This window comes from Anabrus simplex, chromosome 5, assembly GCF_040414725.1.
Source record: "Anabrus simplex isolate iqAnaSimp1 chromosome 5, ASM4041472v1, whole genome shotgun sequence".
Lineage (NCBI taxonomy): Eukaryota > Metazoa > Arthropoda > Insecta > Orthoptera > Tettigoniidae > Anabrus > Anabrus simplex.
In genome coordinates, this window is record NC_090269.1 from 302,571,066 (window position 1) to 302,593,562 (window position 22,497).

General features: G+C 41.3%; 1 protein-coding gene across 1 annotated transcript in view; it reads right to left on the reverse strand.

Moving 5' to 3' along the window:
- LOC136874508 (IgA FC receptor) overlaps nt 1-13,784 on the reverse strand; it is a 387,799-nt gene extending 374,015 nt beyond the window's left edge. Inside the window, exon 1 of the mRNA XM_068227821.1 lies at nt 13,739-13,784. The gene's annotated coding sequence lies outside the window, so the exon portion shown is untranslated. The remainder of the gene's footprint in view (nt 1-13,738) is intronic.
- Nucleotides 13,785-22,497: the final 8,713 nt, after the last annotated feature.

The window sequence follows — 22,497 nt, forward strand, 5'->3', positions numbered from 1 at the left end:
AGAGGTACAAACTGGGGTGCAAAGCCACAAGTTCTTAGAAACACTGCAATGGCTATGTGTTACTCTGCTGCAGAATACGCATCCCCTGTGTGGTATAGATCATCCCACGCTAAGACTGTGGACCCTGCCCTGAATGAAGCTTGTAGATTAATCACAGGATGCCTGAAACCTACCCCTGCTGAGAAGCTATACTATCTTACTGGCATTGCACCTCCAAGTATTCGTCGAGAAGTCACTGCCAATCAAGAACGACTGAAGGTTGAGAACATTGAAGCTCGCCCGCTGTTTGGTCATCAACAATCTCAATCTAGGCTGAAATCCAGGAAAAGCTTCCTCCAGACATCAAAGCTCTTGAAAGGACCACCAGATAAGGCAAGACTTTCCTTGTGGAAATCTAAGCAGCAAGAATGGATGGACCCGCGCGAACAACTTCCGGCTAGCTACAATGAAGACTGGAGTGTTTGGAGGTCCCTTAACTGATTAAGAACTGGTGTCGGCAGGGCTAAGTCCTTACTTAAGTTATGGGGCTTCACATCAGAGGACAGCAAGTGCGACTGCGGTGAAGAACAAACAGTGAACCATATGCATCAATGTCCTCTCTCCCCAGTTTAATGCTCAGAGCAAGATTTAATCTTGCTGATGACAACGCCCTAGATGTGGCTCAGTTTTGGAAAAACACCATCTGGATATACAGTAAATTTGGTCAATTTCCTTTGTCTGTTCATTTTTGTAAATAGTTTAATCATTATTTTATTTTTAACTGTATGATTAAGTATGCTTCTGACACGAGTAAATAATAAAATAAAGTGTAGTACTCGTAAACTATCCTTCAGCACACAATGCAATATATTTCTCATGACATTGCCTTATCCACCGTGCTTTCATCCTTCAAGCATAGCATGGAGACACTGCCAAATTATTTGAGTAAAACATACATTTCCCTATTCATGCAAAGTAACCAACTTAAGAGCCTATTACTTGATCTTGTTTTATGATAAAAAAAATTCACCTCTTGGAATATTCCTATCCTCAGCATACTATATTCATATTATGAGAAATATGATACAATTTCATTGCTCAGTTGTTTTTTTCCTATAATGTACATTTTAAAAAAAAGAAATTCTTTCAAAAGATGGACTCCCACCAGCAAGTGCTCACTGAAGGGAACAATATATATATATATATATATATATATATATATATATATGAGATACAAAGTGACATTAGATTATATAATTACAATATGAATGCAGTGATCAATGGTGACAATATTTTAACAAGACAAATTAATGGATAGACATTTGTTAAATTTTAATATAACTTATTTAACAAATTCCTTTTTAACTCAGTTTTCATTCTTGATGGGGTTTTTTCATTTCGAGTAAATGTTTTGGTAATTCATTGTATAATTTTGACAAGTTGTGATAATACTATTTGATCCACATTTGTTAGATGTTCTGGGATGAAGGCGTATTCTATTAGAGTTTCTTGTAGACCTATTATAGTTTTAAACATCAGCATTATGGTCATTAGTCTTCCAAGTGAAGACTATAGTGTGATATTTTATGGTATGATCAATTTTGAGTACTTTAGTATCCTTAACCCAAGAACGGTCGCGGTGGATCACTATGACCCGCACACATATATATCTGTTAGCCCCACCACCATCAATCGTGACACTGTAGTCCCCCCACCTCTCACTACCTTCCTACCTCTCACCCCTCTACACGAGGCAGTAGTCACTGATCAGCTTGGACCCCCGAGTTGTCGAGTAGGCCTATAGTTGTTTGCGAGTCATCACAATCCACCGCAAACGTTTTGGTACAGTTTGCATAAATTCTTCTCAGTTTGGTTTGTGGTGTGGATTGCTGTAATCAATCCTAGTTCATGAACCATGGGAACAGCTGAATGGCCTAGTAAGTGGTCCTGAGAGTCAGGATACCAGTTACTATGGAATGGGAGTAGGCATCTTGGACATGTTCTGAGTCATGGCCCACCTTGTGCTCAGGCAGCTAGCTAGGACTATACAATCCACCGGTGGTCCCTAACCCATTAAAGGAGAGATCCTCACTGGGACTATGTGTGAGTAATGGTAGCAACCTACTTCACAGAATTTTCATCAAGCAAGCTCAGAACGTTTTAAGTTCTCCTTGAACCTATGGGAGTAACTAAGTCCAACTCCCATTTGACAGGCAATGGACTCCTTGGAAACAACTTGGTGAACGAATACAATTCTCGATGGGGAGCTATCAATATTTATGGGGCTTATGGAAGAAAGAAAGTAGAACTGGCTGAGTCAGTAAACAGTATGTATCTGGATGTTTTAGAAGTTAATGATATTCGGGTAAGGGGAGATAACGAGGAAGGAATAGAAGACTATCAAGTCTACTTGATAGATTTAAAATGGGAAGGGCAGAATGTGGGGAAGGTGTTTTCATCAGGAATACATTTGCATGAAACACAGTTTGTTAGGCACATAAATAAGAAATGATGTGGGTAGATTTGGCAGTTGGGAGGAATTAGGATGAGAACTGTCTCAGTGTATTCATCACATGAGGGTGCAGATGAGACAAAGTTGACAAGTTTTACAAAGCATTGAGTGACATCAGAGTCAGGGTCAACAGCAAGGATAGAATAGTGCTAATGGGCAATTTCAAAAGACTTGGAAATAGAACTGAAGGGTACGAAAGAGTGACTGGTAAATGTGGGGAAGATATGGAAATTATAGGAATGGGAAGCATTTGCTGGAATTCTTTGCTAGTATGGGATTAGTAGTTATGAATATATTCTTCAAGCATAGACTATTCACCACTACACAAAAGGAAATCTTCTTGGTGACGTCACAAACAACCAAGCTCAGTGCGAGGAGGACAGTGATGTTGGTGAAATTACGCTTGAGGAAGTGGAAAAGATGGTAAATAAACTCCATTATTATAAAGCAGCACTGTAGGGGTAGCATGCCTACCTCTTACCCAGAGGTCCCCAGTTTCGATTCCCGGCCAGGTCAGGGATTTTTACCTAGATTGAGGGCTAGTTCGAGGTCCACTCAGCCTACATGATTACAACTGAGGAACTATCTAATGGTGAGATGGCAGCTCCGGTCCAGGGAACCAAGAATAACGGCCAAGAGGATTCATCGTGTTAACCACACGACACCTCATAATCTGCAGGCCTTCGAGCTGAGCAACGATCGCTTGGTAGGCCATGGTCCTTCGGGTCTGTTGCAACATGGGGTTTGGTTTGGTTTTTTATAAAGCAGCAGGAACAGATAAATTTAAGCCCGAGATGGTGAAATATAGTGGAAAAGCAGGGATGAAATGGATTCATAGAGTAATAAGGTTAGCATGTAGTATAAGTAAGTTACCTTCTGATTAGAGAAAAGCAGTAATTGCACCTATCTAAAAGCAAGGGAACAGGGAGGATTGCAACATCTATCAAGGTATCTTGTTCATCAGTATACCAGTCAAGCTGTTCACTGAGATTTTTGAAAGGAGTGTACAGTCAGTGGTTGAGAGTAAGCTGGAATGAAACCAGTGTGGTTTCAGACCACAGGACCAGATTTTCAATATGCACCAGGTAAATGAAGAATGCTATGAGAGGAATAGACAGATATGTTTCGTAGAGCTAAAGAAGGCATATGACAAGTACTGAGGGAAATGATATTCACCATACTGTGGGACTATGATATTAAAGGTAGGTTATTAAAATTAATCAAAGGCATTTATGTTGACAATTGTGCTGCAGTGAGAATTGATGGTAGAATAAGTTCTTGGTGGTGGGGTCATGTGAGGCAAATGGAGGAGGATAGGCCATCTAGGAGAATAATGGACTCTGTTATGGAGAGTAAGAGGAGAGACCAAGATGACGATGGGTAGACTCAGTTTCCAACAATTTAGAGATAAGAGATATAGAACTAAATGAGGCCACAGAACTATTTACAAACAGAGGATTGTGGCAGTGGTTAGTAAATTCATAGAGGCTTGCAGACTGAATGCTGAAAGACATAACAGTCTAATATCTTGAAACTTCAAAATTGGTGCAGTGAGTATGGTATGAAAATTAGCTTTTCTAAGACTGAATTGATGTCAGTAGGTTAGAAATCAAACAGAATTGAATGTATATACAGTTGGGGAGGCTTGCGTGTCCCAATGATGCAGATAGCCGAGCCGCAGGTGCAACCATATCGGATGGGTATCTGTTGAGAGACCAGACTAACGAATGGTTCATTGAAAGGGGGGTAGCAGCCTTTCGGTAGTTGCAAGGGCGGCAGTCTAGATGATTGACTGATACGGCCTTGTAATAACACTCAACATGGCTTAGCTGTGTTGATACTGCTACACGGCTGAAAGCAACGGGAAACTACAGCCATAACTACCGCCTGAGGACATGCAGCTCTCTCTGTATGAATGATGTAATGATGATGACTTCCTCCCGGGTAAAATGTTCCGGAGGTAAACTAGTCCCCCATTCGGATCTCCGGGTGGGGACTACATGAGAGGGGGCGATCATCAGGAAGATGGATACTGACATTCTGCGAGTCGGAGCGTGGAATGTTAGAAGTTTGAATCGTTGTGGTAGGTTAGAGAATCTGAAAAGGGAGATGGATAGGCTAAAGTTAGATGTAGTTGGTATAAGTGAAGTACGTTGGCAGGAAGAACAAGATTTTTGGTCAGGCAACTACCGAATTATCAACACAAAATCAAACAGGGGAAATGCAGGAGTTGGTTTAATAATGAATAAGAAAATAGGGCAGCGGGTAAGCTACTATGAACAGCATAGTGAAAGAATTATTGTCGTCAAGATAGACACCAAACCAATGCCCAGCACAATAGTGCAGGTCTATATGCCTACTAGTTCAGCGGATGATGAAGAAATTGAAAGAATATATGATTTAATACAATACAATATGTAAAAGGTGACGAGAATCTAATTGTGATGGGAGACTGGAAGGCAGTGGTAGGCCAAGGAAGAGAAGGTAGTACAGTAGGAGAATTTGATCATAATTTAGTCCTTGCCAATACTTGGTTCAATCACCACAAACGACGGCTGTATACGTGGACGAGACCTGGAGATACTAGAAGGTATCAAATAGACTTCATTATGATTAGGCAGAGATTCAGAAACCAGGTGTTGGATTGCAAAACTTTCCCAGGAGGAGATGTGGACTCTGACCACAACTTGTTGGCCATGAAATGCGATCTGAAGGTGAAGAAATTGAAGAAAGGAAAGAATGCAAAAAGATGGGATCTAGACAAGTTGAAGGAAAAGAGTGTGAGGGATTGTTTCAAGGAACATGTTGCACAAGGACTAAATGAAAAGGCTGAAGGAAACACTATAGAGGAAGAGTGGAGAGTCATGAAAAATGAAGTCAGTAGGGCTGCTAAAGAAATGTTAGGAAGGAAGAAAAGATCAACTAAGAATCAGTGGATAACTCAGGAGATACTAGACCTGATTGATGAACGACGAAAATGGGATGTAGATAATTTGGTTCTGGAACATGAAGAGGCTGTTGATGCTGATGAAATGGGTGACCCAATTTTGAGGTCAGAGTTTGACAGAGCTGTGAGCGACCTAAATCGGAACAAGGCATCTGGAATTGATGACATTCCCTCTGAATTACTGACTGCCTTAGGAGAAACCAGCATGGCAAGGTTATTTCATTTAGTGTGCAAGATATATGAGACAGGAGAAGTGCCAACCGATTTTCGGCAGAATGTTGTTATACCTATTCCCAAGAAAGCCGGTGCTGACAGGTGTGAAAACTACTGCACCATTAGTTTAGTATCTCATGCCTGCAAAATTTTACCACGTATTATTTTCAGAAGAATGGAAAAACAAGTTGAAGAAATGTAGGAACACATGAAGCAATCCTGACTTTACGTCTGATTTAGAGGATCGAATCAAGAAGGACAAGCCCACGTACATGGCATTCGTAGATCTAGAAAAGGCATTCGATAATGTTGATTGGACCAAGCTATTTATGATTCTGAAGATGATAGGCATAGGGATCAGATACCGAGAACGAAGAATTATCTACAATCTGTATAAAAATCAGTCTACAGTGATAAGAATCGAGGGCTTTGAAAAAGAAGCAGCAATCCAGAAAGAAGTGAGGCAAGGCTGCAGTTTGTCCCCTCTCCTTTTCAATGTTTACATAAAACAGGCAGTACAGGAAATCAAAGAGAAATATGGAAAGGGAATCACAGTCCAAGGAGAACAAATCAAAACCTTGAGATTTGCCGATGATATTGTTATTTTATCTGAGACTGCAGAAGATCTCGAGAAGTTGCTGAATGGTATAGATGAAGTCTTGGGTAAGGAGTACAAGATGAAAATAAGTCCAAAACAAATGTAATGGAGTGCAGTCAAATGAAAGCAGGTGATGTAGGAAATATTAGATTAGGAAATGAAGTCTTAAAGGAAGTAGATGAATATTGTTACTTGGGTAGTAAAATAACTAACGATGGAAGAAGTAAGGAGGATACAAAATGCAGACTACCACAAGCAAGTAAGAGCTTTCTTAATAAAAAAAATGTGCTCACTTCAAACATTGATATCGGAATTAGAAAGATGTTTTTGAAGACTTTCGTGTGGAGCGTGGCATTGTATGGAAGTGAAACATGGACAATAACTAGCTCAGAAAGAAAGAGAATAGAAGCTTTTGAAATGTGGTGTTGCAGAAGAATGCTGAAGGTGTGATGGATAGATCGAATCGCGAATGAAGAGATACTGAATCGAATTGGTGAGAGGAGATCGATTTGGCTAAATTTGACGAGAAGAAGAGATAGAATGATAGGACACATCTTAAGACACCTAGGACTTGTTCAGTTGGTTTTTGAAGGAAGTGTAGGTGGTAAGAACGGTAGGGGTAGACCAAGGTATGAATATGACAAGCAGATTAGAGCAGATGTAGGATGCAATAGTTACGTAGAAATGAAAAGGTTAGCACAGGATAGGGTGGCATGGAGAGCTGCATCAGACCAGTCTATGGACTGATGACTCAAACAACACAACAGTCAAACCTACCCTACAGTAACGGACAACTTCATTCAGTGGACATCTCTCTATACGCACACATTTCCACGGAACAGATTTTATTTTATATAAGATATGTGTTAAATAAGCCTCATTTAAGTGGACACCTCGAATACCAGGCAGCGAACACCGCTATTAGTCTCGTCCACTTGTCTTTACACGTTCCAAGAAATTAATTTTTTTTACACAGGGCTATGTCATTTTATCTATAACTGAGATTTTCGCTGATAAGGTCAAGGTCAGGTAGTTCAGTTAAACATGGAAAGGAAGAAACTTATAACTCACATTTGCTAACTGTTGAGACAGAAATACTGCAGCATTTTAATTGTCAAGCAACAAAGGACAAGATAAAGAGTAATTACAGAATCTGTGAAAGGACTCTCAGTAGGAAAGCTCACTGAAAAATTCTAGTAAGGGAAAACCCAAATAAACATAATTGTGAAGAGTAAAAATGTTATAAGTGAGTGGGAGGAAAATAGAAATTGAGGAATGAAAAGAAAGCAGGAGCAAATTTTTGCAGAAGTGAATGTTTTGGTATATGAGTGGTTCAAGTGTGCTCAAGCAAAGAAACTGAGGCTGAGTGGGCAATATTACAAGTAAAAGCGCAAGAAATCACAAATAATCTGATAGATTCTTAAACAGATGAAGAATATGAAGAGAAGATGAAGAGTATGGGGATAACACAATGGAACCATTTAGCAGACTGAATTCACTTTTCAAGAATATCACTGTAATGAAAAATGTGCTAAATTTACACAGACACACCTGAATGATTTCTTCCTGAAGCTGTAATGTTTTTAAAGGCTGTAAAATCACTTCTAATACCAGGCAAATACTTAGTCAGAAATAATTTATATTTATGGTGAATATTCTTTGCCGTTAAAATCTTTGATTAATTTTTACCACCTTGTTTCTGTGGACACCTGTTGTAACAGACATTTTGCCATGGAACTGATAGTGTCCGCAGAAGAGAGGTTCGACCGTATCTGTTGGAATATTTTCTATGGGAAGGTGAAGATTATGATGCTTGTTGATTAAAGGGGCCTAACATTTAGGTCATCAGCCCCTAACAGTACAAGATGAAACAAAATGTAATAACAATTAAAATTTTAAATTTACCCATTGACTAGAATTTAAAAGAATGATAATGAAGAAAATGATTATGAATTTTAAATAATCAGTAGATCTAATATGCAATGCCTTATTTTCTTATAAAATTATTTAAAAAGAGGGGTGGCCTGCCACTTCATCTCCCAATGGGACTTCATGAAATATCTCAGCTGGGAATATCACTGGCTGGAACCTTGTAAGGCAGCAGGGACAATTTGACCACCTCCTTGGCAGTCCTAACCTGCTACACCCATGTGGCCTCTGTGGCAAGAAAATCCTTCAGATGGCCCCTAACAGCATTATTTCATCTTATGGATGTCACAGCTATAAACGTATTAGTTGTCTGTGCTTGGAATAACAAAGCATCTTATACGGAGGCCGCCCCTGAAGCAATTTGTCAAGGAACTGGCCCTTTTTTACATGACATCTCGTTTGCAGCTTAGAAATCCAATCCCTGAAGGACCTCAAACAGATGAGGGTGCCAATAAACGAAACAGATGTGCACTGTGACCCAGGACTAAGATCAAAAGTTGCCAAACCTGTCCGAGCTGCAAGAAGTTTGTGTGTGGAAACCACTGGAAACTGACCTGCCTAGACTGCCTTGAAAGTGTCTAAACTAGTGCCTTAATGCAATAAGAAGTTGGATTACTGTAAACTTGCCCTCCACTTTTTGTAAAATCATCATTTGATTTTGAAGTTAGTTAACTTATTTTCTCAGAAATTCAGTATAGCAAAGTTCATGTATGAAAAACATTGAAAATGTTAGTATGATGTCCATGTGAAAACAAACTATAGTACTGTCTATATGCCTTTTTAAAAAAAAAAAAAAAAAATCCAGTATAATCTTTTTGTGTTTTTTTTTCAATTTTATAGAAATTATGGTGAATTGTTGAAATACCAATATAGTTGGTCCATTATTGGACATTTTGAAACACATGTATTTTTTGTAATGATTTATCAGTAATAAGTTTGTAACTGTGTTATAAAGATTTAAATAAAGGTAACTTACGGTCATTTTTAAATTATAAAATCACTGTTAATTGATATGCTAATAGAGATTTTTATGAAGTTGAACATGTTAAAGCAAAGAAAATAACAATTTGTGGATCATCGAGACCCAACACAACCACATTAAGATGCACCAGAGGTGCAACCATTGCCAGGTTAAAAATAATATTAGTACTAACAGAATAGTCAAGATCATAAAGTTTTCTAACTGGTCTATTCTGTAAGACTTGAAGTAAGAGATCTCAAATGACACTCGTGTATTGAAAATTACAATATATCATTCAACGATAAATAGGCTATTCTTGAGAGAAATGGAAGCAGAATCTGTGCACGACACCAATGAGTGAAGATATTTCCTTTAAGGTAGAATTAATGTGACCATCACACACAACTGCGAGTCAATTATCAGTCCCAAATATTTAAATTCATTCACCTTGATAAGTTGTATCTTTTGATATTGTAGGCCTATTATTTCACATCTAGCAATGCAAACATACTCCTTATAAAAATTAATTACATTACTGTAAGCCTACTTGTTCTGTTGTTTATGTAGGCCTACTTGTTCTGTTGTTTATCATAGGATACCTAGATATTATTTCTCTTTGGAAATGTGTCTGTTCTGTAATTTGGAAAGCAGTACAGTACTGATATTCCTTATGTGCTGACTTCTTACTTTTAAGACCAGTTCTACAGACTTGAAAAGTTTTGAGGTTATGAAAAGAAGAGCAGACGTATCGTCAGGAGCGATAGGCATTCCCAAAGCACTACTTTCTGAAAAACATTATTCACAGCAAAAGACGGCACCTACAACAATAACGCTTTGGTCTGTAAGCGCAAACAAAATTGAAGAAGGGAAGAAACTGCAGGCGGAAAGATGACATTGACCCCAAGCAGGAAAACAAATGTTATCAGTAAAAAAAAAAAAAAAAAAAGCAGAACTACCGTACTACTAATTAGACCACTTTAGATAGAAGAGTATAGGTCACTCATATCGGCAAGAACTGTAAGAGGTGAACTGCTTAATACTGGAATGAACGCAAGACGATGTCATATAGAAGTATAAAGTATTATATACCGTATCTGTTAGGGCTGCGTAGAGGTTCCAGTGGGCCAAGGCTCTCCAAAATTGGTCATCTGACGACTAGAAAAAGGTACGCCATACACGAAAGACTTAATTACAACCGGTTCAAAAATTATTAACGTTCAAACTTTTTCGTTTTTAACAGATATAACAATTAAGTATGAAATATTCCCTTTACAAAATATAACCTATTGCATTTAATAAAAGGTTTATGTCTTTCTCAACTCCTTTAACCTGTTTCCAGGTTTGCTTTAATGATAAATCTTTTTTTTTTTTTTTTTTTTTTTTCGAAGATCATCATCATCATCATCATCATCGTCTGTTTACCCTCCAGGTTCGGTTTTTCTCTCGGACTCAGCGAGGGATCCCACCTCTACCGCCTCAAGAGCAGTATCCTGGAGCTTCAGACTCTTGGTCAGGGGATACAACTGGGGAGTATGACCAGTATCTCGCCCAGGCGGCCTCACCTGCTATGCTGAACAGGGGCCTTGTGGAGGGATGGGAAGATTGGAAGGGATAGGCAAGCAAGAGGGAAGGAAGCGGCCGTGGCCTTAAGTTAGGTACCATCCCGGCATTCGCCTGGAGGAGAAGTGGGAAACCACGGAAAACCACTTCCAGGATGGCTGAGGTGGGAATCGAACCCACCTCTACTCAGTTGACCTCCCGAGGCTGAGTGGACCCCGTTCCAGCCCTCGTACCACTTTTCAAATTTCGTGGCAGATCCGGGAATCGAACCCGGACCTCCGGGGGTGGCAGCTAATCACGCTAACCACTACACCACAGAGGCGGACTTCGAAGTAGATACAAGTCACAATCTCAGATTGTGTGACTGTGAAGCAGACAGGGAAGCATCCATTTTCAATATTAGTCCGAAGTGTGTTCTCTTGGTATAGTACAGCATTACCAAATTAAATTTCTGAACGTACGGTACCGGTACCGCAAAGAAAATACTCGAAAAACAAATGTAACTGATGCAAGACAGAAAACAGAAAACAAAAATTGCGCCGGGCTGAGTGGCTCAGACGGTTGAGGCTTCTGACCCCAACTTAGCAGGTTCGATCCTCAGTCCGGTGGTATTTGAAGGTGATCAAATACGTCAGCCTCGTGTCGGTAGATTTAGTGGCACGTAAAAGAACTGCGGGACTAAATTCCGGCACCTCGGCGTCTCCGGAAAACGTAAAAGTAGTTAGTGGGACATAAAGCAAATAACATTATTATTAACGAGATTCAAAAGAGCGTTCAAATCTGATTTCATAACGATATTATAAAAATCAGCGTGAAACACTAATTGCCAAGGCAAATTGACTCACTTATCAAAGCCAAGGGGATGCATACAAAGCACTGAAGTCATAAACTTATTCATTGGCAACATGTTACGCTTGCAATTAAACTTCGAAATACGTATTTCTTAATGTTTATGTCTGTGCATAGTCATGTCCAGAGATTTCAATGCATCTGAAATTGTAATCACCGTTCGATGTGTTTCTGCCAACTATTATACTCACTTTCTACCACAAATATTGGCATTATTTTTCTACTACCTTATACTATGTCTAGTAACAGGTTAACTCCTATGGGACCATAAGTCCTCGCCAGAAACACAAAGCATTCTCCGTCATGAAACCCTTTGTAGCGGCACAAAGAGCAGCTCTCGTTCTATCGACTTCCTAACGACTTCCTATTCCTTACGAATAAGGATAACAGAGATGCAAGACAGAAAACAGACAAGTATATAAGCGAATGAAACTCCTAATTAATAGTTTTGTTCTTGCTTATATTATTGTCGCTCACTGTGATGAGCGGTAAAGAAGCTATTGTGTCAGCGCAGGCGAGAGCTCACTCGAGTTCAGTAGCCTACATTCAACAAACTGTGCAGCTATTTTCAGAGTACCGCACTCACACTTAGGTCCTTGCTTCGCGCAATGCTGATTGTGGGATAGATTTTAACACCTACTGTATCTATGCGATCCTAAAGGTGAACTACAAAACCTAGGCTATCACTAAATTTCATCTGTCGTAGAATTCCAACAAAGCAGAAGAAAACTGTAATCGAATGGTTGTGTGAAGTATTTCGAGACAGTGAAGCATGTTTGGAAACTGTAGTCACAAAAACTACTTGTCAAGCCCACATTACCAACATACGGTACCGGTACGATAAGAAGTCAGACGACGACATCCTTTATACTAAAATGTACGATAACATTACAAGTTCAGCCTAAAATTATTTGATAGGAAGCTTCAAAACGGAATGAAAAGCTAGCAAGAATGTACTATCGCATTCGGTGGAATAGCAATGTGTTCGTGAGTTGTAATCTCGTGCTGAATAGTGCTTCCGCTTCAGGTGCAAAGCAAACTGATATCACAAAATCGGGGCTGATGACATTTGATATCTGCTTGAAATACGGTAATGATCATTTCCCAAACACAGATAAAAAGAAACCATTGGCCTTTTAACGGCAAATTCTTTCCTCAGTTTAATTAGGCAACCTGTCTGGTTTGTTTTAAGCACAAACCTGTGCGGTACGAAATAGACCTCGGTTAATGGTTTATTCCGATGAATTACGATGTGTCTTTGGCCTATAAACACCATTTTAGTTGCACTTCTATACGCAATTGCTGTGAATATAAGACGCATAAAGACATTTACGTTCATGCAACACGCACAAGCCAGTGTTCCAACAATATTAAAATTAAAGCAGTTCAGTCCCCATGGGCGCCCGCAGGATCTTTTCCAGGGGGGGGGGGGGGCACATTAACAATTTTCTTGAATATAAAAACAATATAACGTCAGCAACATTAAATTGTTTACAGAAACATCCAGTTATAACATATGCTAGCTGACTGTCCGTAATTTCAGTTTATGAAATAATCTAGTATGATATTAAACAATTGAACATCAACATCTTTAGAATTCCAGGGGGGGCAAGTGCCCCCCCCCCTTGCGGGCGCTCATGTCAGTCCCTTAACCTAAACCTTAGTCTAATCCGTGTAATGTAGGTTAAACGTTCCATACCGCGGTAAGTTACTTGAAATCAAACGTCACAACATAAAACATACGAAACCACATTACAATAAAGATAAAGTGCCTCATCAGATGGTTTGCTTCCAGGGAGAGCCTGTTCCCACGCCCACAATTGCCGTAACTTATCACGTAACGCTCGTAACCTATACACATCACTACAAACGTTGAAATTCTTGTGGAGAATGGCATCATAATTCAGTATTTTCTTAAAAACCAGAATGATACTGGCTCAGTAGAGTAGAACAAGGACATAAAAGGCCACTAAATACTGGAAAAAAATATCTATGCAGAATGAAATGAGGTTCTCACACTACTACTTCATTAAACACCCAATGTATCGAATCTGTACAAATATGACTACGAATGTTAAGAGCAGTAAAGTAACCATAACTGCACTCAGCACCCACTGAACACTATTTGAAAGATACAGAATCTGTTCAATAGTTACTCACTAAAATGTCAAATGATACCGGATTTCATACCTCCATATTTCAACAATAATGTCAAAACAAAAACTTCTCAGTATTGATGATTATGTTTTGTTACCTGATTCGTCACTGACCTTCGAGTCCGGACACGTGGTTTGAAAATGCTGCCAACTTCTGGAATCTGCCAAAAGGAGAAGACAGAGAAGAGCTAAATGTTATTTTAACAACTCAATCAATATACAAATTGAAACATAGTCCGGCTGTCTAGATAATAAGACATTCTTATCAAACAAACTTCTCACAGTTTGTAGTCCAAAGTCATCTGAAGTTTATAAAAATGCTAAAATTCACACTTTTAGAGTTGGGTCGATTAGTGAACGAATCGTTCATTTGAACGACTCGAAGTAAGGAATCGTGTGAATCGATTCGCGATATGAATGATTAGTCGTTCAAATGAATCGTGGAATTTGCAGTCGCATGAGTAAGAATGGATCCAAATACAGTAGAGACAATACACGACACTTACGGATTTCGCCTTGCTAAAATGGGAGACAATTCGACGGTGGCGCTCCTAGTGACTTGACCTGAACAAATCGCGCTAAATTCAAATATCAATGGAAATGTATATACGGAAATGGATAAATAAATTACGTCTAGAAAGAAAGTGGTATTGAGATATTAACTTCGAAGTTGCTAAAGCAATTCTGGATAAATGAATGAAGAATTATTTAAAAGGTTATTATTCAAAAACTGAAATTAGACATATAAACAAGGTGTGAAATGGACTGCTGTGAAATAGCTTGAACTTTCATTTATGCAATACTTTTTTTGCTTTAGCATACCTGCCTGAAATCTTACGGTTGGATTTGTCTTTTTTCCTCATTAAAAAACATTGTATCATCACATTAAGACATTTGTCAATAAAAATATCGGCACGTTCCTTACACATATGATGCAATGAATTAACATTTAATAGCTGGACAATTTTCCTCTTAACATGAAGCCTACTAACAGAAAGAAAATCTATAAAATCCCGGCTTTAATATGAGAAGAAGGATAAAAGAAAGAAAAGTTTGAAAATGTTGTCGATAGTGATGCTTTGAGGAATATTTACGTACAATTAGAGTAAAAATGTAACATACCCTTGGCTGTATAGTCGAGGATTTTTAAAGTCGCTGGCCTGGAAATGATCTGAACAGATCTTATAATTCTTATACAAGCGTAACGTCCCTTCTTTCTTGTACACTTTATCCAAATCGCTTCTGTGACATTTCAAAACTCACAGATCACGCCTACAACAACACATCGGTATTGAAGGTTAACTGCTCCACTATACAATAAAATATGCGTATTATATTTTAAGCCAGTTAAAACATGGGTCGAGCAGGTCAGAAGATTATGAAGTACTATAAAAATCTCTGTCACTGGAAGAATATATATGCAAACACAATATTACTTACATGTTCTTGTCACGAGGGAACCTGAAGAACGACCGCGCATTTTTCTCTACTTCGTAATTACTGCAGCCAAACACATCACATACCTTTCCCCTCATGTTGAGAGGAGATGTCAAGGAATGACACACGCTACTATTTAATTATGTCAACTCACTGAAAACGCATAACACCAAAAACTTAACACAAAAATACACGTGCTCTTATGACAGAATCAGTACCGTTCAGGTCTATCCGCTAGAGTGAGCTCCAATAACTGTCCCTCGATATCTCGCTCAGTGTCGCGTATTGTCTCTACTGTATTTGATGGATCGTCGTTCAAATGACTTTTGAATCTTTGAATTTGGAGTCGTCTGTGGTGGTAGCCAACTCCCGAAAGAACCGTTTGAGTGATATTTCATTTCCATGTAAAATAGCCAGGAGATCACTAGGATAGTCTGGCAGCCTGATCGCTGTTGCTCGCTTAACAGCACCCAGGGAGCACGTGTAGGGTAACATTAGGTTAAAACCTACGGACGTGAACACTGTTCATGTATATGCCATACGATAAATAAATAAATAAATAAATAAATTAGTAGCCAACTTCGCACGAAGTTGGCAGCGACCATTACCGATCCAACCCGAAGTTTGCGAGTGACGGATAAGGGTACGGTAATGATGAAGACATACATCAGGGTACGTTTATGCTGCAGCCTGGCTGCTGGCACATGCCTGCTCGCCCTAGCCCGCGCTGCTGACTATAACCAGGCTTTTTCTTTTTTTACGGGGGCCCCCGTAGCCCGCTCCCCCGCCGTGGCCATCGACTCAATCTACATGGCCTCCGACATGCTATTAATTTCTAAGTAGAAAAGAGATAGCTGGGTAGAGTGGGAAGTGATACAAGGAGTATCTGCCTGTTTCCATGTCAGACACGTTACCAGGCGAGATTGTGTTAGGTATATGGTATTGGTATATGGTATTGAAGGGTCAGGGAAAAACCACATAGGCAGAAAGAAGAAAGAGCCTACATGTAAAACCTGACATCTTTTGATAGCACATGCAAGGATGTGGGCTGGATAAAGACCAGAGGTTGTGTTAGTTAGGAATATGTGTCATGCAATCATAACCATTTACCTAGCTTTTGTCAATTATTATGGGGGATCAGTCCTGCTTGTCACTGCCTGGTGCGGCTCGGGTCCGCTGGCGTCTGGGCTTTGGGCCATAGGTTAGTCCCTTGGTCCAGCAGCCAGCAGTCCCTGGTGCCAAGTCTCCTTTTAAGGAGAAAGGGAGTAGTGCCAAGCCTTACTTGTTGTAAGGGGCATCTTCTTTCCCGCCTGATGACGTCCCTTCTTTGCGGTGTTGGTGTCACACACTTGTCTCTGTAAATATATACACATATATACACACATCCTATTATATATACATTATTACTTTTCTTCTGTAGAGTGCGGGCCGCTTTTCCGCTCTCGTGTCCTGTAGAACAAGTACAATTACAATTAATAGATTAATAGTTAGTGGTATTAGCAGGGGTGGGTTTTTCGTCCACTCCTTTGTCGCTGGTGGGGGCGGGGTTGGATTGGATCGTCTCTTTCATGGCTGTGTTGCCTTCGTCGTGTTGTATTTCTTCTCTCAATCCTCCCTCGCTTGGCTAAATCTATAACATAGTAATAACATAATCTAGGACAAGGATGTGGGTAGTAAATAAGCATGCACATATATACAGGTGTTGTGGTGTGTGTGCATAGTGTTAAGTGGTGCGGTCTATTGAGTTGGTGTCAGTTTAGGAGCGAGGGCGGTTTTGGGCCCCCGGCCTCCTGGCCCTGTGCCTGAACAGAATGTGTTTCGGTGTGGGGTATTTGGTGTATAGGTCGACGTCATAGCGTCCTATTCCACTGACTAGAGGGTTGACCTTACTACCCCATGACTTCTTGTACATTCGGAGTGTTTGCTTTCGTATGTGTTGCCTTATGGAGGTGACTTTCGCAATTGCGCGTAGGTGGCGTATTGGTGTGTCATACGGGAGTTTAGCCGCTGCTCGAATGCATTTGTTTTGTATTAGTTCCAGCTTATCCAGGTTCGTCATAGCAGTGTAGCCCCATGCGGGAGCTGCGTACGTTATTATCGGCCTAATTAGGGCCTTGTACATGTTTATTGCTACTCGCTTGTTAATACTGGATCTTTTATTCAGTATCGGATAGAGCTGTGCCAGTCGTGCGTTTGTTTTTCGCTGGATGTCTTTAATGTGATATAGCATGGTTAGTTTTCTATCTAGGACTACTCCTTGATATTTGACCTTGTCGTGCCATGCTATATCTCGATTAAATAATTTGAGCGGTTTTATGTTGGCTGGCATATGTGTGCGTCTGTTCTTCCTAGTAAACATCACAGCTTGGCATTTGTCAACGTTGACCTTGATACGCCATTTGGTTAGCCAGGGCTCGAGAGTTCGCAGTGCTACTTGTAGTCTCTTTCGGGCGCATGCTAGCTGAAAGTGTTGTACTGTGATAGCAGTGTCATCCGCGTAGAGGTGCGTGGTAGTGAGTTCCGCTGTCGGCATGTCATTCGTAAATAGAATGAACAGGATTGGCCCTATTAGTGACCTCTGGGCTACGCCCGCCCTGATTGGTCGCGTGCTTGACAGAGTGTTATGAACATCTACTTGGAACTCTCGGCCTTCCAGGTATGATTTAATTAATCTTATGTACCCTGGGTGGAATTCGAGGTCTATTAATTTCGCTAATAGGCCTTCGTGCCAGACTTTATCGAATGCCTTCTGGATATCAAGGAATACCGTGCCTGTGTCTCTTCGCTTGTTTAGTCCGATGGTCGCTTGTTCTAGGACCCGGGTAAGCAGTTGCGGGGCGGAGTGGCCGTTTCTAAAACCGAATTGTTCGTTCCGAATGATTCCTCTTTCCTTGATATGTGCTATGAGCCTTTTCAGCAGTATTTTCTCAAATACTTTGCTGAGGGCGTCCAGGAGACTGATGGGCCTGTAATTATTAGGGTTAGATTTGTCCTTGCCTGGTTTTCCGAATACAAGGATTCTCGCCTTTTTCCACTGTTCGGGATAATACTGCAATTGGAGCATTGCATTGTATATTTTAGTGAGTAGTGCGAGGGCTTTCGGGGTTAGTTTTTTAAGTATTATGTTCTGAATCTCATCTGGGCCGGGTGCCTTCTTCGGGTTAAGGTGACCTATTATCCACTTAATTTCGTGGATATTAGTCTTCTTAACCTCGGGCTTAGGTGCGTTTGTTAGGAATTCCGCTACCTTGGCCTCTGTTTGCCTAATGAAGGCGGGGTCCGACGGTTCGTCATTGGGCTTAAAGGCCTCTTCGAGTGAGTCGGCTATCACCTCTGCTTTATCTTGATTTTCATATACTGGTCCGTTAGGTCCCTTAATTGTTGGGATCACGTGTGGTTCTCGCGTGAAATATCTCGCTAAGTTCCACACCGGTCTGGTATTTGTGTCAAACGTACTCAGTTTGTTATTCCAGATCCGAGACCTATACTCCATTATTTCGGTTTCGATTTCGACCCTGAGTTCGTTTTTACGTATCCGGTCTTCATCGCGGTGGTGTCGGGCCCAGTTGCGCTTGTGTCTGTTGCGTTGGCGTATTAGATCTTTAATGTGGGCCGGTATTTCCATGTTGGTGTTTTGTCTAGGTTTGTGTACCGGGATGCTCGCAGTTGTGGCTGCCTGGATCGCATTTACGAGTGTTTTTAGGGATTCATCCGTTTGGGCTGGGTTTACTATTTCTATGTCCTCAGTCCCCTGTAGGAGTGAATCGAGTTTTCTTTCAAATTTACCCCATTTGGCTGCTTTATAGTTTAGTCGGCGCTTGGGGTTATTCTCATATTCCTCCGGGTTCGCTTCCAGTGTAAATATTACTGGTTGATGCCTCGACCCTAGGTCGTTAATGACCTTTATAGTGTGTCTTTGAGGAATATTTCGCAGTAGGGCGATGTCCAATATATCGTCGACCTGTTCGTTTGGTGCCAGGAACGTGGGTTCGCTGGGGGCTGTTACCACATAGTCCTGGGATAGCATGTGGTTGTACAGCCTTTCGCCGTCTGCGTTAGGTTTCAGGCACCCCCAGCTGGCGTGTTTCGAATTTAGGTCGCCTCCTAGGATCGTGTTTCTATTTTGCCTTAATACCGATTCTATATCTTGTGTGTTAAGGTGTTTAGGTCTGGAGTATGCCGATATTACATTGACGAGTGTTCCTCGCACTGGCATGGCAATTCCGCATGCCTCCAGCTCGACCAGTTCTGGTAAGTCAATTTCCATATGTTTAATGTCCTTCCTTACCAGAACTGCCACTCCTCCGACTCTATTGGCCTTGTCGCTTCGGTGTATTTTATAGCCTCTTATGGTGAACTTCTTCCCCGGTGGGAGGAAGGTTTCTGTTAGGAGAGCTATGTGTATGGTGTTCGCGGCTAGGAAGGCTTCGAGCTCATATTTCCTGGATCTGACGCCTTGGCAGTTCCATATTAGAACTCGAAGCTCCTGCGTGTTATTGTTATTATTATTGTGGTCTTCGTCGTGTTGTTCAGGCATCTTGGGACAGGAGGTCAGCGATCGCATTAACCAGATCCCTTAGCCAGGAAAATGGGAGCATGTTGGCCATCATTACCCCAGTGGTAATGGCTGCCGTGAGGTTCAGGTTCGGAAAGAAGGTTTTCAGGATTTCTTCTATCCTTTCCCTGAACGCCTTTACTGCCATGTTTCCCTCTGGCTGTTGAGCCTGTGTTAGTGTTACATGTGCAGGTGGTGAGATGGGTGTGACTGTTGTTGTGTGGGGTTTGGGGGTTGGGGGGGGGGGTCGGATGCTGTTTTATTAGCGGCAGGTTCCTTGCGGGGGGTGGAGCTGCCCTGGGGCGGGCTCTGAGGCTGCTCCGGGGGAGCGTGCGTGGACTTAACCTGCCTTAGGTTGGGTCTTTGGGGTAGGGCCTTCTTCCTGTTTTTATTTTCGGAGGTCGTACTTTGAACGGAGGTGGCGGGTGCTTGGGCTGAGGGCCCGGTTTTGTGTGTACCCTCCGTCCTTGGGGGTTGCAAATTTACTTTGCCTCCACCTGAAGGGTCTGATTTGCCTGATTGGCCTTGCTTTCGGCCCTTGGTGCCTGAATGGCCTGTAGGTCCTGATGGGTCCTTTTTTGCCTGAGGGGCCTATTTGTTGTTTTTGTCCACGTGAAGCGTCTGTGCCTGATGGGCCTGCTGGGGCTTTAGGGTTGCCACGCTTATTACCCTTAGGCCCTTTGCCTTGAAAAGCGGCCTCGTAGTCCCTGCGGCGGGGACATTCTCTATAATAAGCCGCGTGTTTCCCCTCGCAGTTGGCGCACTTTGAGTACGCTGGATCATTGCCGTGGGGGCAGTCGCGGGACAGGTGGGAGGCGGCGCATCTGCGACATCTGGGATCCAGCTGACATGTTATAACCAGGCTGCTCGCCATGGAGCTTTTATCCTGCAGCAGTCACGTGCTCACGCTGCTGGCAGCTTGCAGTTGAGTCGGCAATTCGTCGTGTGAAGATGTACTCGTCTTCAGAGAGTGATAGTTCAGATTCATCAGTGGCAAGATTGTGGTACGTTGACAAGCGGGAAGAAAAGGAAATATGGAGTTCACCCTTTAAACCAGGATCGTCCTAATCACGGCTACTTCTATAAATATTATAGTGAACTAAGAATGTACCCAGAGAGATCTTTTAGACATTTCAGAATGTGCATATCTACATTTCAGTAGGCCTACATTTTGAATATGGTGGAACCTGAAGTTCAAAAGCAACTGAAAATTAGACCAAATATAGTCAATCCTATTGCTGTGGAAGAGCGACTAGTCCTTACTGTAAGGTAAGACATTTCATTCCATTTTATTTATTGCATCATGTGTGTACAATTGTTTCTATCGGCGTAAGTACGTACAGTTCTTTGAAATTAGATTAAACATGGCCAAACATTTGCCTCCTTTTTATTAGTTACATATGTTTGAATTTTTATTGTCACTTTCCTTGTCCAGAACAAATTCCTCTGTAAAGACTAAAACACCGTCAAATGCTATGAATTTCAAGAACTTAACTTTTTTTTTGCTATTTTGCTTTACGTCGCACCGACACAGATAGGTCTTATGGAGACGATGGGACAGGAAAGGCCTAGGAGTGGGAAGGAAGCGGCCGTGGCTTTAATTAAGGTACAGCCCCAGCATTTGCCTGGTGTGAAAATGGGAAACCATGGAAAACCATATTCAGGGCTGCCGACAGTGGGATTCGAACCCACTATCTCCCGGATGCGAGCTCATAGCTGCGCGGCCAACTCGCCCGGTAACTTAACTATTATTGCTCAAGTAAAACCTTACATCGTAAGAGTTATAATTACCATGATGACAACGAATAGGTAGTTTATCTCAGAGTTAGAATAATCAATCATTTGGAGAAGAATTGGAGAAAAGGTCGAAGCCCGCCAAGAAATAGTACGAGTAGAAACGTAGGTAACTTTATCTTATCTTCGTTAATAACGGATCAGTTATTCATAATTCACTGTTCCAATTATAAAGAGTTACGGTAGTAGAGTGGAGGCGGAGCCTTGGGCTCTTCCAGCTGATGGTGAACGGCTGACCAGATCGGCTCCCGGCTCCAAGTGGCTACCGGGATATGACTGTTGTAATGGTGAAATGACAGAGTATACTTGATGATCACAGGCTGATGCAGTTCGGAATGGGCCATCGAATGTACTCTCTTCAACAGGTAGATTAATACGACCTTTGCCACACGATACATAAATGCAGCCGTACGCTTTCTCCATAACAAGTTTCTGCAATTCAATCCTAAAGCTCATTTTATTCAAAGGGGACATGTGTCTCACATGAGGGAGAAGAGAGGTAAAAAAACGCGATGTCTTCATCCTCTTTGTTGGCCGATTGAGAATGTCTTTCTTTTTGCATTCGCAACTTTTCTCTTTCAAGCTCCAGTAGTTCACTACCTACTGAGTCGATAGTTCGAGCTTTCTTCCTGTAGCCTAATGATGATGGTATGGCTCATTTCTTCTTTAGTTAGGACTCCTAAACAAAATGCCTACAGTTCAAAAAATAGCTTTCCAATATTCCATGACAAAGTGGTACTTCATTTCTTTTTACAAGTTGCTTTACGTCGCACCGACACAGTTAGGTCTTATGGCGATGATGGGACAGGAAAGGGCTAGGAGTGGGAAGGAAGCGGCCGTGGCCTTAACTAAGGTGCATTCCAGCATTTGCTTGGTGTGGAAATGGGAAACCACGGAAAACTATCTTCAGGGCTGCCGACACACAGTGGGTAATTTCTAGCATCCAGCCGGCCAAAAATAATAATTTCAACCCTTGTCTTTGGTGCGCGTTTTCTGTGAGTCGTGTT